General features: G+C 44.7%; 1 protein-coding gene across 2 annotated transcripts in view; it reads right to left on the reverse strand.

Annotated features, from left to right (window-relative positions):
• The window catches only part of IPCEF1 (interaction protein for cytohesin exchange factors 1), a 493,239-nt gene that overhangs the window by 378,881 nt on the left and 99,281 nt on the right, over positions 1-15,077 (reverse strand). The window contains exon 1 of one of the 2 annotated variants that reach the window (XM_044289605.1): positions 8,778-8,795. The exons of the other annotated variant lie outside the window; for it this stretch is intronic. The gene's annotated coding sequence lies outside the window, so the exon portion shown is untranslated. Of the gene's footprint in view, positions 1-8,777; positions 8,796-15,077 lie in introns of those variants that run through there. 2 annotated transcript variants of the gene reach the window in all.

The following is a 15,077-nucleotide window of genomic DNA, read 5'->3' on the forward strand; positions in this document are numbered from 1 at the left end:
ATCTATTTAGGTACCGTATTACACTAATACAGGCACAGCAGTAATGACAGATTTAGCTGAATATAAATTTGAGGCCTATTATTTAGGCGCTGGGTGACAGGTATACGTTTACGGACAGAATTAGACTTGGAAATGCACAGTAGCGTGTGTGTGAAGTTATTGAGAATGACCCTATCAGCACCTTGAATCTAATATACCCTTTAGGGATAGATTTAAAGTAGGCCTGATACAGCAGAAACCACTAATTTAGAGAATTGCTAAGTTGGGAATTGTATTTCAACCCAGAACAAAAACTGTGCTTTGACGGACACTAAATAACTTGACCAGCCTCAGCAATAACCACAGATTTAGATGAATATAAATTTGATGCCTATTATTTAGGCGCTGGGTGACAGGTATACGTTTACAGACAGAATTAGACTTGAAAATGCACAGTAGCGTGTGTGTGTGAAGTTATTGAGAATGACCCTATCAGCACCTTGAATCTAATATACCCTTTTAAGGATAGATTTAAAGTAGGCCTGATACAGCAGAAACCACCAATTTAGAGAATTGCTAAGTTGGGAATTGTATTTCAACCCAGAACAAAAACTGTGCTTTGACGGACACAAAATAACTTGACCAGCCTCAGCAATAACCACAGATTTAGATGAATATAAATTTGAGGCCTATTATTTAGGCGCTAGGTGACAGGTATACGTTTACAGACAGAATTAGACTTGGAAATGCACAGTAGCGTGTGTGTGAAGTTATTGAGAATGACCCTATCAGCACCTTGAATCTAATATAGCCTTTTAGGGATAGATTTAAAGTAGGCCTGATACAGCAGAAACCACTAATTTAGAGAATTGCTAAGTTTGGAATTGTATTTCAACCCAGAACAAAAACTGTGCTTTGACGAACACAAAATAACTTGACCAGCCTCAGCAATAACCACAGATTTAGACGAATATAAATTTGAGGCCTATTATTTAGGCGCTGGGTGACAGGTATACGTTTACAGACAGAATTAGACTTGGAAATGCACAGTAGCGTGTGTGTGAAGTTATTGAGAATGACCCTATCAGCACCTTGAATCTAATATACCCTTTTAGGGATAGATTTAAAGTAGGCCTGATATAGCAGAAACCACTAATTTGCTAAGTTGGGAATTGTATTTCAACCCAGAACAAAAATATATCCTTTGCCAGACAGCAGACAGTATTACAATTGGCTGGCCACAGCTGAAACACCAGATTTAGGGTACTGCTATTTTGGCAATTGTATTTCACCCCTCAATAAAATAGCAAGCACAGCCAAGCCCCTGATGTAGGATATAGCCAATAAATAACCACACTATTGATGGTTAAATGGACTTGGTGACAGCTTGCCCCTGATGTAGGATATAGCCAAAAAATAACCACACTATTGATGGTTAAATGGACTTGGTGACAGCTTGCCCCTGATGTAGGATATAGCCAAAAAATAACCACACTATTGATGGTTAAATGGACTTGGTGACAGCTTGCCCCTGATGTAGGATATAGCCCAAAAATAACCACACTATTGATGGTTAAATGGACTTGGTGACAGCTTGCCCCTGATGTAGGATATAGCCAAAAAATAACCACACTATTGATGGTTAAATGGACTTGGTGACAGCTTGCCCCTGATGTAGGATATAGCCAAAAAATAACCCCACTATTGATGGTTAAATTGACTTGATGACAGCTTGCCCCTGATGTAGGATATAGCCAAAAAATAACCACACTGTTGATGGTTAAATGGACTTGGTGACAGCTTGCCCCTGATGTAGGATATAGCCAAAAATAACCACACTATTGATGGTTAAATTGACTTGGTGACAGCTTGCCCCTGATGTAGGATATAGCCAAAAAATAACCACACTATTGATGGTAAATGCACTTGGTGACAGCTTGACCCTGATGTAGGATATAGCCAAAAAATAACCACACTATTGATGGTTAAATGGACTTGGTGACAGCTTGCCCCTGATGTAGGATATAGCCAAAAAATAACCACACTATTGGTGGTTAAATGGACTTGATGACAGCTTGCCCCTGATGTAGGATATAGCCAAAAAATAACCACACTATTAATGGTTAAATGGACTTGGTGACAGCTTGCCCCTGATGTAGGGTATAGCCAAAAATAACCACACTGTTGATGGTTAAATTGACTTGGTGACAGCTTGCCCCTGATGTAGGATATAGCCAAAAAATAACCACACTATTGATGGTTAAATGCACTTGGTGACAGCTTGACCCTGATGTAGGATATAGCCAAAAAATAACCACACTATTGATGGTTAAATGGACTTGGTGACAGCTTGCCCCTGATGTAGGATATAGCCAAAAAATAACCACACTATTGGTGGTTAAATGGACTTGGTGAAAGCTTGCCCCTGATGTAGGATATAGCCAAAATATAACCACACTATTGATGGTTAAATGGACTTGGTGACAGCTTGCCCCTGATGTAGGATATAGCCAAAAAATAACCACACTATTGGTGGTTAAATGGACTTGGTGAAAGCTTGCCCCTGATGTAGGATATAGCCAAAAAAATAACCACACTATTGATGGTTAAATGGACTTGGTGACAGCTTGCCCCTGATGTAGGGTATAGCCAAAAATAACCACACTATTGATGGTTAAATTGACTTGGTGACCGCTTGCCCCTGATGTAGGATATAGCCAAAAAATAACCACACTATTGATGGTAAATGCACTTGGTGACAGCTTGACCCTGATGTAGGATATAGCCAAAAAATAACCACACTATTGATGGTTAAATGGACTTGGTGACAGCTTGCCCCTGATGTAGTATATAGCCAAAAAATAACCACACTATTGGTGGTTAAATGGATTTGATGACAGCTTGCCCCTGATGTAGGATATAGCCAAAAAATAACCACACTATTGATGGTTAAATGGACTTGGTGACAGCTTGCCCCTGATGTAGGGTATAGCCAAAAATAACCACACTATTGATGGTTAAATTGACTTGGTGACAGCTTGCCCCTGATGTAGGATATAGCCAAAAAATAACCACACTATTGATGGTTAAATGCACTTGGTGACAGCTTGACCCTGATGTAGGATATAGCCAAAAAATAACCACACTATTGATGGTTAAATGGACTTGGTGACAGCTTGCCCCTGATGTAGGATATAGCCAAAAAATAACCACACTATTGGTGGTTAAATGGACTTGGTGAAAGCTTGCCCCTGATGTAGGATATAGCCAAAAAATAACCACACTATTGATGGTTAAATGGACTTGGTGACAGCTTGCCCCTGATGTAGGATATAGCAAAAAAATAACCACACTATTGATGGTTAAATGAACTTGGTGGCAGCTTGTGCTGGCGCACCACTAGACACAAAATGGCCGCCGATCACCCCAGAAAAAAGTGACTGAAAAACGCTCTGGGCAGCCTAAAAACAGTGAGCAATTGAATAGCAGAAGTTCAATGATCCATAGCTGTAGATCGATCACTGACTTAAGTGTTTTGGAGGAGTTAATCACTACCTAATCTCGCCTTAACAGTCACAGCTGCAACCTCTCCCTACACTGTTCAGAGCAGAGTGACGTGCGGTGCTACGTAACTCCAGCTTAAATAGAGGCTGGGTCACATGCTGCACTGGCCAATCACAGCCATGCCAATAGTAGGCATGGCTGTGACGGCCTCTTGGGGCAAGTAGTATGACGCTTGTTGATTGGCTGCTTTGCAGCCTTTCAAAAAGCGCCAAGAAAGCGACGAACACCGAACTCGAACCCGGACTTTTACGAAAATTTTCGGGTTCGGGTCCGTGTCACGGACACCCCAAAATTCGGTACGAACTCGAACTATACAGTTCGGGTTCGCTCATCCCTATTAGTGATCCTTACTGAGTCTCTCTAGGTACACTTTGCAATCTTCCCCCAAAAAACAGGCATGCAATACTGTTCTGGCATGCAATTCAGCAATACCCAGGCTGTGGGTTGCAGGTTTTAACTGATGGTCAGTCCATCTCAGAAGTGTGGAGGGTTCCAGAGGCAGTAAAGTCTGTTGCCATAAACAAGCGTTTCCCATACTGTCCAAGCAATGCCTTGAAAGAAGTTCTCAACCATCAATAAAGTCTGGGGTAGTCTCTGTACTAGGCCTCATTATCAGCAGCAAACACTAGGCATATCTTGACTCTACCTCTGCTCTCTAGGGGCTCTATACTCTAAGAGGGTGGATAGGGGGGGGGGGGCAGCACAGGTCCAGCATGTCTCCTGGCAGCCATACTATGTCTACCAGATTAACAATTTGCTACCTATAAACAATAATTTGGGATTCACAGTGTACAAGAAATACGATACTTTAACCATGTTAAATACTTTGGCAATGAATTACAACATTAACTCTTTTGCACTGATCGACTACATATTAACCATTTAGCGGTGATCCACTGGCAGGGGCATAACTACCATAGCGGCAGACCATGCTATGGGGCCCAGGGCAAGAGGGGGCCCAGTTGGGATCATCTGAGGGATGATCTAAGGCTGGAGTGGTCTGATCTGAGGCTGGGGGGTCTGATGGGGCTGATCTGGGGCTGGGTGGTCTGATGGGGGCTGATCTGAGGCTGGGGGTGGGGTCTGATCTGAGTCTGGGGGCCTTTTGGGGGTCAGATCTGAGGCTGGGGGGTTTGATCTGAGGATGGGGGTCTGATCTGATATAGACTGCTATATGTGGTCAAAATGGCGTCTGTACTATTTGTAATATACAGTGCAGGTGCAATTTTGTGCTCCAAAAATACAACGCTCTAGATTTTTTAAACTGGAGCCCAATTTCTGTAACGTACCCCTAAGTCACTTATATGTTTGAACAAACATAACAGACAAGTTTTTAAGTTGAGAATTTTGTATGGCCCGTGAACGATGTTACAAATATCCAAATGGCCCTCAGCAGCAAAAAGGTTCCCCACCCCTGCTCTAAAGAAACTACTTTTAGCAAACGAGGCAGTGGGAAAAATGGGCCAAGGGTCATTGAAAGGAGGAAGACCTTCTGTTCTGTGTGTGTGTGGGGGGGGGGGGGGGGGATCTGGTTTGAACCTTGCTATGGGGCCCTTACTCCTATATGTACACCACTGTCCACTGGGTCTATTCACGTCTTTCTGCATGGCTGAAAAACAGAGGTAGTACTAACAGAGAATAACCTTTCTCTATGGTGCACCTAATACTATACTCAAGGCACCGCTCTAAATAATATAGCTATTAACAAATAAGGTAGGAGCCTGCTATAATAAATTAAGCTGTTCATTTTATTTCCTACACCAACAATTCTATCTATTCTTTTTTGGAGTAAGGGTTGTTTTGCCTAGCTCCACTTCTCTTTTTGAATGCAATGATATAATTACTTATTTAGTTTGCTCTAAATATGTCACAGATGAAAAATTAAATATCCCGGGAGCAGCAAAATGTAACATTTTTTTTTTTAGCAGTGCTCTGATTGCAGTCTGTGTCACAGTTGAAAAAATGTAATGCTATAAATATAATGCACCATATTTAAACTAAGGGGATCATTTATGATAAATACTTTTATTGTAGATTCAGTTGCAAAGGGAATTTGCTTCCAAACTTGCTACTTTTCTCCGCTCACGCCACTTTTCCAGGGTTATGGCTACCCGTCTTTTATCATTTTCTACGCCTGTTTTTGGCATAGAAAATGACTGAAATATATGCCAGCAGGGGAACTGGTGTAGATTTAAGAAAGTCGCCGGCCTCTACATAACTTAGGCGCAGCAAGTCTAAAACGCTGTTCTTAATAAATGACCCCATAAGTATTTATTTGGCACAGTTTGTCAAAATTGTTTTTATAAATAATGCACCTAGATTGATAATTTGGACACTAAAGTAAAAATTTAAGTTACCCTCTGTGTTAATGATTTCTCCAAGAGCTAATTGGCAAAATAAGTTTCAGTTAAAGGGCATTTGTTACTTCTACATTTTGTCTTTCTCAGTTAATCTCTCTTGTTGGTTCTTTCATGGTTTGATTGGGACCATGGACAGGTTCTGAGCTGGGGCACTAGGTGCCACTCTCATTGTCTGACCATTGCTCAACATCTGTATCATGTTCTACTTGAAAGACATCCAGTAGCTAAAATTGCTGTAAGAACCACAGTTAGTGTGAACTCACTGAGTCAAATAGCAGACACAGTAGTAAGAAGTGGTATTGCAGAGAAGACTGGAGTTAAGGCAGCAGATGATGATGGATGATGATTGTCAGAGGCAGAAGCTGAAGCATGGTTAGAGACAAGCCAGAGGTCAGAAGTTGGTATCAGATAGCAGTGTGGTACACAGGATCAAGCAGGCTCAGGGTAAGACAGGTCCAGTAGTCGATGCAGTAGAGAAAGAGTTGGTCAGCACTCCTAGTTGCTGAAGGTGGTGCTCAGTGGTTAATGGTATTCAAAGTCAGATATAGTAAACCACGGCACTCAGTTGTATTGCAAAATAGTTAAGATTCTTTATTCCATCCAAAAAAGATAAGAAGCCAATCCTCCCTACAACTACTTGGCAGCCAATATTACAGCCGTGAACAAGGTCTAGGTTAGACCGAAACGTTGTCCAATGGCTTCTTATCATCATATCACAGGCTGGGTCAAACACAAATGATGAGAACAGAACACCTTTCTGGAAGAGGAAGCTGCTATTTAACCTTGTAACCACGCCGAGGGGCCAATGCTGGGAGGCAGGAAGTATGCAACCCTGGAAGCATAAATGACAAAAGTGAAGTCAAGTGAAGTCAAGTGGCTGGCGCGCAACCCTATGGGACGCCAGCATGGGATGGAGCATGCACCTGCCACATCTGGCAGAGACAGCAGTGGGCAGTGAGACCAGTACACACACTGTAATCTGTACCAGCCAATGATTGGCCCTTTGGAGTACTTACAACCCCTTCCCCTATGGAGGGTGACTGAGCAATAGGTTCCAGTTTGCTAGGTTCCTGAAAAGATGTGCTGTTTTATGTTCATCTTCCAATGTACTGACTTCTGTTTGCTACTAGGATTTGACCCTTTTCTGTCTGATTTGAAATCTGCCTATTCTCCATTCTGACCCTGTGCTGTCTGCCCTAACTTTGAACTGTTTATCAAATTGCATGTACTCTGCATGTCCTGATCCCAGTCTGCTCCTGACTACGAATTTTGCCTGATGTCTAGATACTCACCACCGGTGTCTCTTCACCCTGTGGGCAGCATGCACTTGAGCAAAATTAAAATCACTATGTATAGGTTACAGTGTGAATACCACAGGGTTTACTTAGATAAGGCACTTGGGAGTATCACCAAGTCAAATATGTTCAAGTCACACAGTGGGTTCACACCCACTGATTAACAATATTTAGATCCCCTGTTCCTTGACTGACCCAACACCATCTGTTGGGTGATAATCAGGAGCTCCCCATACATATTGGTTAGTCAGACAAACCTGGTGTTCGGGCCTTTAGAGTCAGCTTCATGTTAACCCCTTCCCGACATGAACGGCAGATGTTGGGTCTTTATGGATGGTGCCTTCCCAGGAGTTGAGCTGTGCCATTTAAATCACCCCCTTTCCCCATTTTTTTAATAAATAAACAATAAAACAAATAAAAATTATTAGTATTGCTGTGTCCCAAAATTTTCCTAGTACTATTAAAATATAAAAGTATTTATCCTGTTAAGGCTTAACAGAAAAAAAAAATTAAACTGGCCAATTCCCAGTTTTATGGTTGCTTTACCTCTCTCCAAAAAATTTATAAAAAGTACTAAAAAGTCATACACACCGCCAAATGGTATCTATGAAAAATACAGTTAGCCCCGCAAAAAAATTAGCCCTTACACAGCTCTGAACATGTAAAGATAAAAAAGTTATTAGTGTTAGAATATGCAAAGAAAAAACATTTTTTCTAAGAACAAATGTAAAAATGTGGTATTGTTCTGATGGAACTGAACTATAGAATGACGTTAACATGTCATTTTTACTGCATACTGTAGGTAATGCCATAAAAATTAAATCCAGAAAACTACATGTCTTGGATGTCTCGATGAAGGGCTGGATTCTGTAGCCCAAAACATGTTACTGTACATCTTTTTCCTGTGATTTTGGTGGATTTTATAAGATGAGCCAATAAAGAACTATTTTTTACTCCACAAGAAGCTGGATTCTCTCTTTCTATTAGAAAACTACTTTGTATGCAATATTAAATGGTGCCATTAGGAAGTATAACTTGTCTCACTAAAAAACAAGCCCTGATATGGCATGTGAGCAAAAAAATAAATAAATACAAAGTTATGCTTCCTGGAAGACTGGGAGCAAAAAAATGGAAAATCGCTCTGTCATGAAGGGGTTAAGATCACTCCAAAAGCATAATAGGCAGTCATGTTTGGTTTGTGTCTCATTAGTTTAGTTAGGCTGCATTCACACGTCTGTGGAACATGGACCGTGAGATACTGGACTGGCATCCTGCTTAGTACAGGAGCACATGGCGTCATTGGTTGCTATGCCGCCGTGCGCTTCCTGCTGCCGCCGCTGTACAGTGATACACTCGTACTACACTATAACAGTGTATTACTGTACTGCGGCTGCAGCAGGAAGCACACGGCATCATAGCAACCAATGACGCCGTGCGCTCCTGCACTAAGCAGGATGCCAGTCCGGTATCTCACGGTCCATGTTCCACGGACGTGTGAATGCAGCCTTAGACAATAATCAGACCACATTTTATTAGTAATTATAGCAGAATGCAAGGTAATTCCAAAGTGTTCACTTACTTTTTCTTGCAAGTGTAGCTGTCTGTCAATTTCAGATTGCTGGTGCTTGTTTTCAACTATAGAGCATAATGCCAAAATTAATGCCAGAAAATACTTAGAAGTAGGGATGAGCGAACTCGAACTGTATAGTTCGGGTTCGTACCGAATTTTGGGGTGTCCGTGACACGGACCCGAACCCGGACATTTTCGTAAAAGTCTGGGTTCGGGTTCGGTGTTCGTCGCTTTCTTGGCGCTTTTGTGACGCTTTCTTGGCGCTTTTTGAAAGGCTGCAAAGCAGCCAATCAACAAGCGTCATACTACTTGCCCCAAGAGGCCATCACAGCCATGCCTACTATTGGCATGGCTGTGATTGGCCAGAGCACCATGTGACCCAGCCTCTATTTAAGCTGGAGTCACATAGCGCCGCCCGTCACTCTGCTCTGATTAGCGTAGGGAGAGGTTGCGGCTGCGACAGTAGGGCGAGATTAGGCAGATTAACTCCTCCAAAGGACTTGATTAACTGATCGATCTGCAGCTGTGGATCATTGAGCTGCTGATCCTCAATTGCTCACTGTTTTTAGGCTGCCCAGACCGTTTGTCAGTCACATTTTTCTGGGGTGATCGGCGGCCATTTTGTGTCTTGTGGTGCGCCAGCACAAGCTGCGACCAAGTGCATTTAACCCTCAATGGTGTGGTTGTTTTTTGGCTAAAGCCTACATCAGGGTGAAGCTGTCACACCAAGTGCATTTAACCAGCAATAGTCTGTTCATTTTTTGGCCATATACAAAATCAGGGGCAAGCTGCGCCTGTCACCAAGTGCATTTAACCCTCAATGGTGTGGTTGTTTTTTGGCTAAAGCCTACATCAGGGTGAAGCTGTCACACCAAGTGCATTTAACCAGCAATAGTCTGTTCATTTTTTGGCCATATACAAAATCAGGGGCAAGCTGCGCCTGTCACCAAGTGCATTTAACCCTCAATGGTGTGGTTGTTTTTTGGCTAAAGCCTACATCAGGGTGAAGCTGTCACACCAAGTGCATTTAACCAGCAATAGTCTGTTCATTTTTTGGCCATATACAAAATCAGGGGCAAGCTGCGCCTGTCACCAAGTGCATTTAACCCTCAATGGTGTGGTTGTTTTTTGGCTAAAGCCTACATCAGGGTGAAGCTGTCACACCAAGTGCATTTAACCAGCAATAGTCTGTTCATTTTTTGGCCATATACAAAATCAGGGGCAAGCTGCGCCTGTCACCAAGTGCATTTAACCCTCAATGGTGTGGTTGTTTTCTGGCTAAAGCCTACATCAGGGTGAAGCTGTCACACCAAGTGCATTTAACCAGCAATAGTCTGTTTATTTTTTGGCCATATACTACATCAGGGGCAAGCTGCGCCCGTCACCTAGTGCATTTAACCCTCAGTAGTGTGGTTGGTCAAGCTGTGACACCAAGTGCATTTAACCAGCAATAGTCTGTTCATTTTTTGGCCATATACTACATCAGGGGCAAGCTGCGCCCGTCACCAAGTGCATTTAACCAGCAATAGTGTGGTTATTTTTTGGCCATATCCCAGTCTAATTCTGTCACTAAATCCATACCGGTCACCCAGCGCCTAAATACTAGGCCTCAAATTTATATCCCGCTAAATCTCTCGTTACCGCTGTCCTGTTGTAGCTGGGAAAGTTATTTAGTGTCCGTCAAAGCACATTTTTTGTTCTGGGTTGAAGTACAATTCCCAATTTAGCAATTTCATAATTTAGTGGTTTCTGCTATATCAGAGCTATTTGAAATCTATCCCTAAAAGGGTATATAATATTCAAGGTGCACATTGGGTCATTCAGAATAACTTCACACACACCCGCTACTGTGTATTTTCAAGTCTAATTCTGTCACTAAACCCATACCTGTCACCCAGCGCCTAAATACTAGGCCTCAAATTTATATCCTGCTAAATCTCTCGTTACCGCTGTCCTGTTGTAGCTGGGAAAGTTATTTAGTGTCCGTCAAAGCACATTTTTTGTTCTGGGTTGAAGTACAATTCCCAATTTAGCAATTTCATAATTTAGTGGTTTCTGCTATATCAGAGCTATTTGAAATCTATCCCTAAAAGGGTATATAATATTCAAGGTGCACATTGGGTCATTCAGAATAACTTCACACACACCCGCTACTGTGTATTTTCAAGTCTAATTCTGTCACTAAACCCATACCTGTCACCCAGCGCCTAAATACTAGGCCTCAAATTTATATCCTGCTAAATCTCTCGTTACCGCTGTCCTGTTGTAGCTGGGAAAGTTATTTAGTGTCCGTCAAAGCACATTTTTTGTTCTGGGTTGAAATACAATTCCCAATTTAGCAATTTCATAATTTAGTGGTTTCTGCTATATCAGAGCTATTTGAAATCTATCCCTAAAAGGGTAGATCATATTGAAGGTGCACATAGGGTCATTCAGAATAACTTCACACACACCCGCTACTGTGTATTTCCAAGTCTAATTCTGTCACTAAACCCATACCTGTCACCCAGCGCCTAAATACTAGGCCTCAAATTTATATCCCGCTAAATCTCTCGTTACCGCTGTCCTGTTGTAGCTGGGAAAGTTATTTAGTGTCCGTCAAAGCACATTTTTTGTTCTGGGTTGAAGTACAATTCCCAATTTAGCAATTTCATAATTTAGTGGTTTCTGCTATATCAGAGCTATTTGAAATCTATCCCTAAAAGGGTATATAATATTCAAGGTGCACATTGGGTCATTCAGAATAACTTCACACACACCCGCTACTGTGTATTTCCAAGTCTAATTCTGTCACTAAACCCATACCTGTCATCCAGCGCCTAAATACTAGGCCTCAAATTTATATCCTGCTAAATCTCTCGTTACCGCTGTACTGTTGTTGCTGGGCAAGATATTTAGTGTCCGTCAAAGCACATTTTTTGTTCTGGGTTGAAATACAATTCCCAATTTAGCAATTTCATAATTTAGTGGTTCCTGCTATATCAGAGCTATTTGAAATCTATCCCAAAAAGGGTATATAATATTCAAGGTGCACATAGGGTCATTCAGAATAACTTCACACACACGCTTCTGTGCATTTCCAAGTCTAATTCTGTCACTAAATCCATACCGGTCACCCAGCGCCTAAATACTAGGCCTCAAATTTATATCCCGCTGAATTTGAATACAATACATTGGGCCAAATAATATATTTGTTGTTGTGGTGAACCATAACAATGAGAAAAACATCTAGTAAGGGACGCGGACGTGGACATGGTCGTGGTGGTGTTAGTGGACCCTCTGGTGCTGGGAGAGGACGTGGCCGTTCTGCCACATCCACACGTCCTAGTGTACCAACTACCTCAGGTCCCAGTAGCCGCCAGAATTTACAGCGATATATGGTGGGGCCCAATGCCGTTCTAAGGATGGTAAGGCCTGAGCAGGTACAGGCATTAGTCAATTGGGTGGCCGACAGTGGATCCAGCACGTTCACATTATCTCCCACCCAGTCTTCTGCAGAAAGCGCACAGATGGCGCCTGAAAACCAACCCCATCAGTCTGTCACATCACCCCCATGCATACCAGGGAAACTGTCTCAGCCTCAAGTTATGCAGCAGTCTCTTATGCTGTTTGAAGACTCCGCTGGCAGGGTTTCCCAAGGGCATCCACCTAGCCCTTCCCCAGCGGTGAAAGACATAGAATGCACTGACGCACAACCACTTATGTTTCCTGATGATGAGGACATGGGAATACCACCTCAGCATGTCTCTGATGATGACGAAACACAGGTGCCAACTGCTGCGTCTTTCTGCAGTGTGCAGACTGAACAGGAGGTCAGGGATCAAGACTGGGTGGAAGACGATGCAGGGGACGATGAGGTCCTAGACCCCACATGGAATGAAGGTCGTGCCACTGACTTTCACAGTTCGGAGGAAGAGGCAGTGGTGAGACCGAGCCAACAGCGTAGCAAAAGAGGGAGCAGTGGGCAAAAGCAGAACACCCGCCGCCAAGAGACTCCGCCTGCTACTGACCGCCGCCATCTGGGACCGAGCACCCCAAAGGCAGCTTCAAGGAGTTCCCTGGCATGGCACTTCTTCAAACAATGTGCTGACGACAAGACCCGAGTGGTTTGCACGCTGTGCCATCAGAGCCTGAAGCGAGGCATTAACGTTCTGAACCTGAGCACAACCTGCATGACCAGGCACCTGCATGCAAAGCATGAACTGCAGTGGAGTAAACACCTTAAAACCAAGGAAGTCACTCAGGCTCCCCCTGCTACCTCTTCTGCTGCTGCCGCCTCGGCCTATTCTGCTGCTGCCGCCTCGGCCTCTTCCTCCGCCTCTGGAGGAACGTTGGCACCTGCCGCCCAGCAAACAGGGGATGTACCACCAACACCACCACCACCACCTCCGTCACCAAGCGTCTCAACCATGTCACACGCCAGCGTTCAGCTCTCCATCTCACAAACATTTGATAGAAAGCGTAAATTCCCACCTAGCCACCCTCGATCCCTGGCCCTGAATGCCAGCATTTCTAAACTACTGGCCTATGAAATGCTGTCATTTAGGCTGGTGGACACAGACAGCTTCAAACAGCTCATGTCGCTTGCTGTCCCACAGTATGTTGTTCCCAGCCGGCACTACTTCTCCAAGAGAGCCGTGCCTTCCCTGCACAACCAAGTATCCGATAAAATCAAGTGTGCACTGCGCAACGCCATCTGTAGCAAGGTCCACCTAACCACAGATACGTGGACCAGTAAGCACGGCCAGGGACGCTATATCTCCCTAACTGCACACTGGGTAAATGTAGTGGCAGCTGGGCCCCAGGCGGAGAGCTGTTTGGCGCACGTCCTTCCGCCGCCAAGGATCGCAGGGCAACATTCTTTGCCTCCTGTTGCCACCTCCTCCTTCTCGGCTTCCTCCTCCTCTTCTTCCACCTGCTCATCCAGTCAGCCACACACCTTCACCACCAACTTCAGCACAGCCCGGGGTAAACGTCAGCAGGCCATTCTGAAACTCATATGTTTGGGGGACAGGCCCCACACCGCACAGGAGTTGTGGCGGGGTATTGAACAACAGACCGACGAGTGGTTGCTGCCGGTGAGCCTCAAGCCCGGCCTGGTGGTGTGTGATAATGGGCGAAATCTCGTTGCAGCTCTGGGACTAGCCAATTTGACGCACATCCCTTGCTTGGCGCATGTGCTGAATTTGGTGGTGCAGAAGTTCATTCACAACTACCCCGACATGTCAGAGCTGCTGCATAAAGTGCGGGCCGTCTGTTCGCGCTTCCGGCGTTCACATCCTGCCGCTGCTCGCCTGTCTGCGCTACAGCGTAACTTCGGCCTTCCCGCTCACCGCCTCATATGCGACGTGCCCACCAGGTGGAACTCCACCTTGCACATGCTGGACAGACTGTGCGAGCAGCAGCAGGCCATAGTGGAGTTTCAGCTGCAGCACGCACGGGTCAGTCGCACTACAGAACAGCACCACTTCACCACCAATGACTGGGCCTCCATGCGAGACCTGTGTGCCCTGTTGCGCTGTTTCGAGTACTCCACCAACATGGCCAGTGGCGATGACACCGTTATCAGCGTTACAATACCACTTCTATGTCTCCTTGAGAAAACACTTAGGGCGATGATGGAAGAGGAGGTGGCCCAGGAGGAGGAGGAGGAGGAGGAGGAAGAGGGGTCATTTTTAGCACTTTCAGGCCAGTCTCTTCGAAGTGACTCAGAGGGAGGTTTTTGGCAACAGCAGAGGCCAGGTACAAATGTGGCCAGCCAGGGCCCACTACTGGAGGACGAGGAGGACGAGGATGAGGAGGAGGTGGAGGAGGATGAGGATGAAGCATGGTCACAGCGGGGTGGCACCCAACGCAGCTCGGGTCCATCACTGGTGCGTGGCTGGGGGGAAAGGCAGGACGATGACGATACGCCTCCCACAGAGGACAGCTTGTCCTTACCCCTGGGCAGCCTGGCACACATGAGCGACTACATGCTGCAGTGCCTGCGCAACGACAGCAGAGTTGCCCACATTTTAACCTGTGCGGACTACTGGGTTGCCACCCTGCTGGATCCACGCTACAAAGACAATGTGCCCACCTTACTTCCTGCACTGGAGCGTGATAGGAAGATGCGCGAGTACAAGCGCACGTTGGTAGACGCGCTACTGAGAGCATTCCCAAATGTCACAGGGGAACAAGTGGAAGCCCAAGGCCAAGGCAGAGGAGGAGCAAGAGGTCGCCAAGGCAGCTGTGTCACGGCCAGCTCCTCTGAGGGCAGGGTTAGCATGGCAGAGATGTGGAAAACTTTTGTCAACACGCCACAGCTAA

This window comes from Bufo gargarizans, chromosome 4 (assembly GCF_014858855.1).
Source record: "Bufo gargarizans isolate SCDJY-AF-19 chromosome 4, ASM1485885v1, whole genome shotgun sequence".
NCBI classification, from domain to species: Eukaryota; Metazoa; Chordata; class Amphibia; order Anura; family Bufonidae; genus Bufo; species Bufo gargarizans.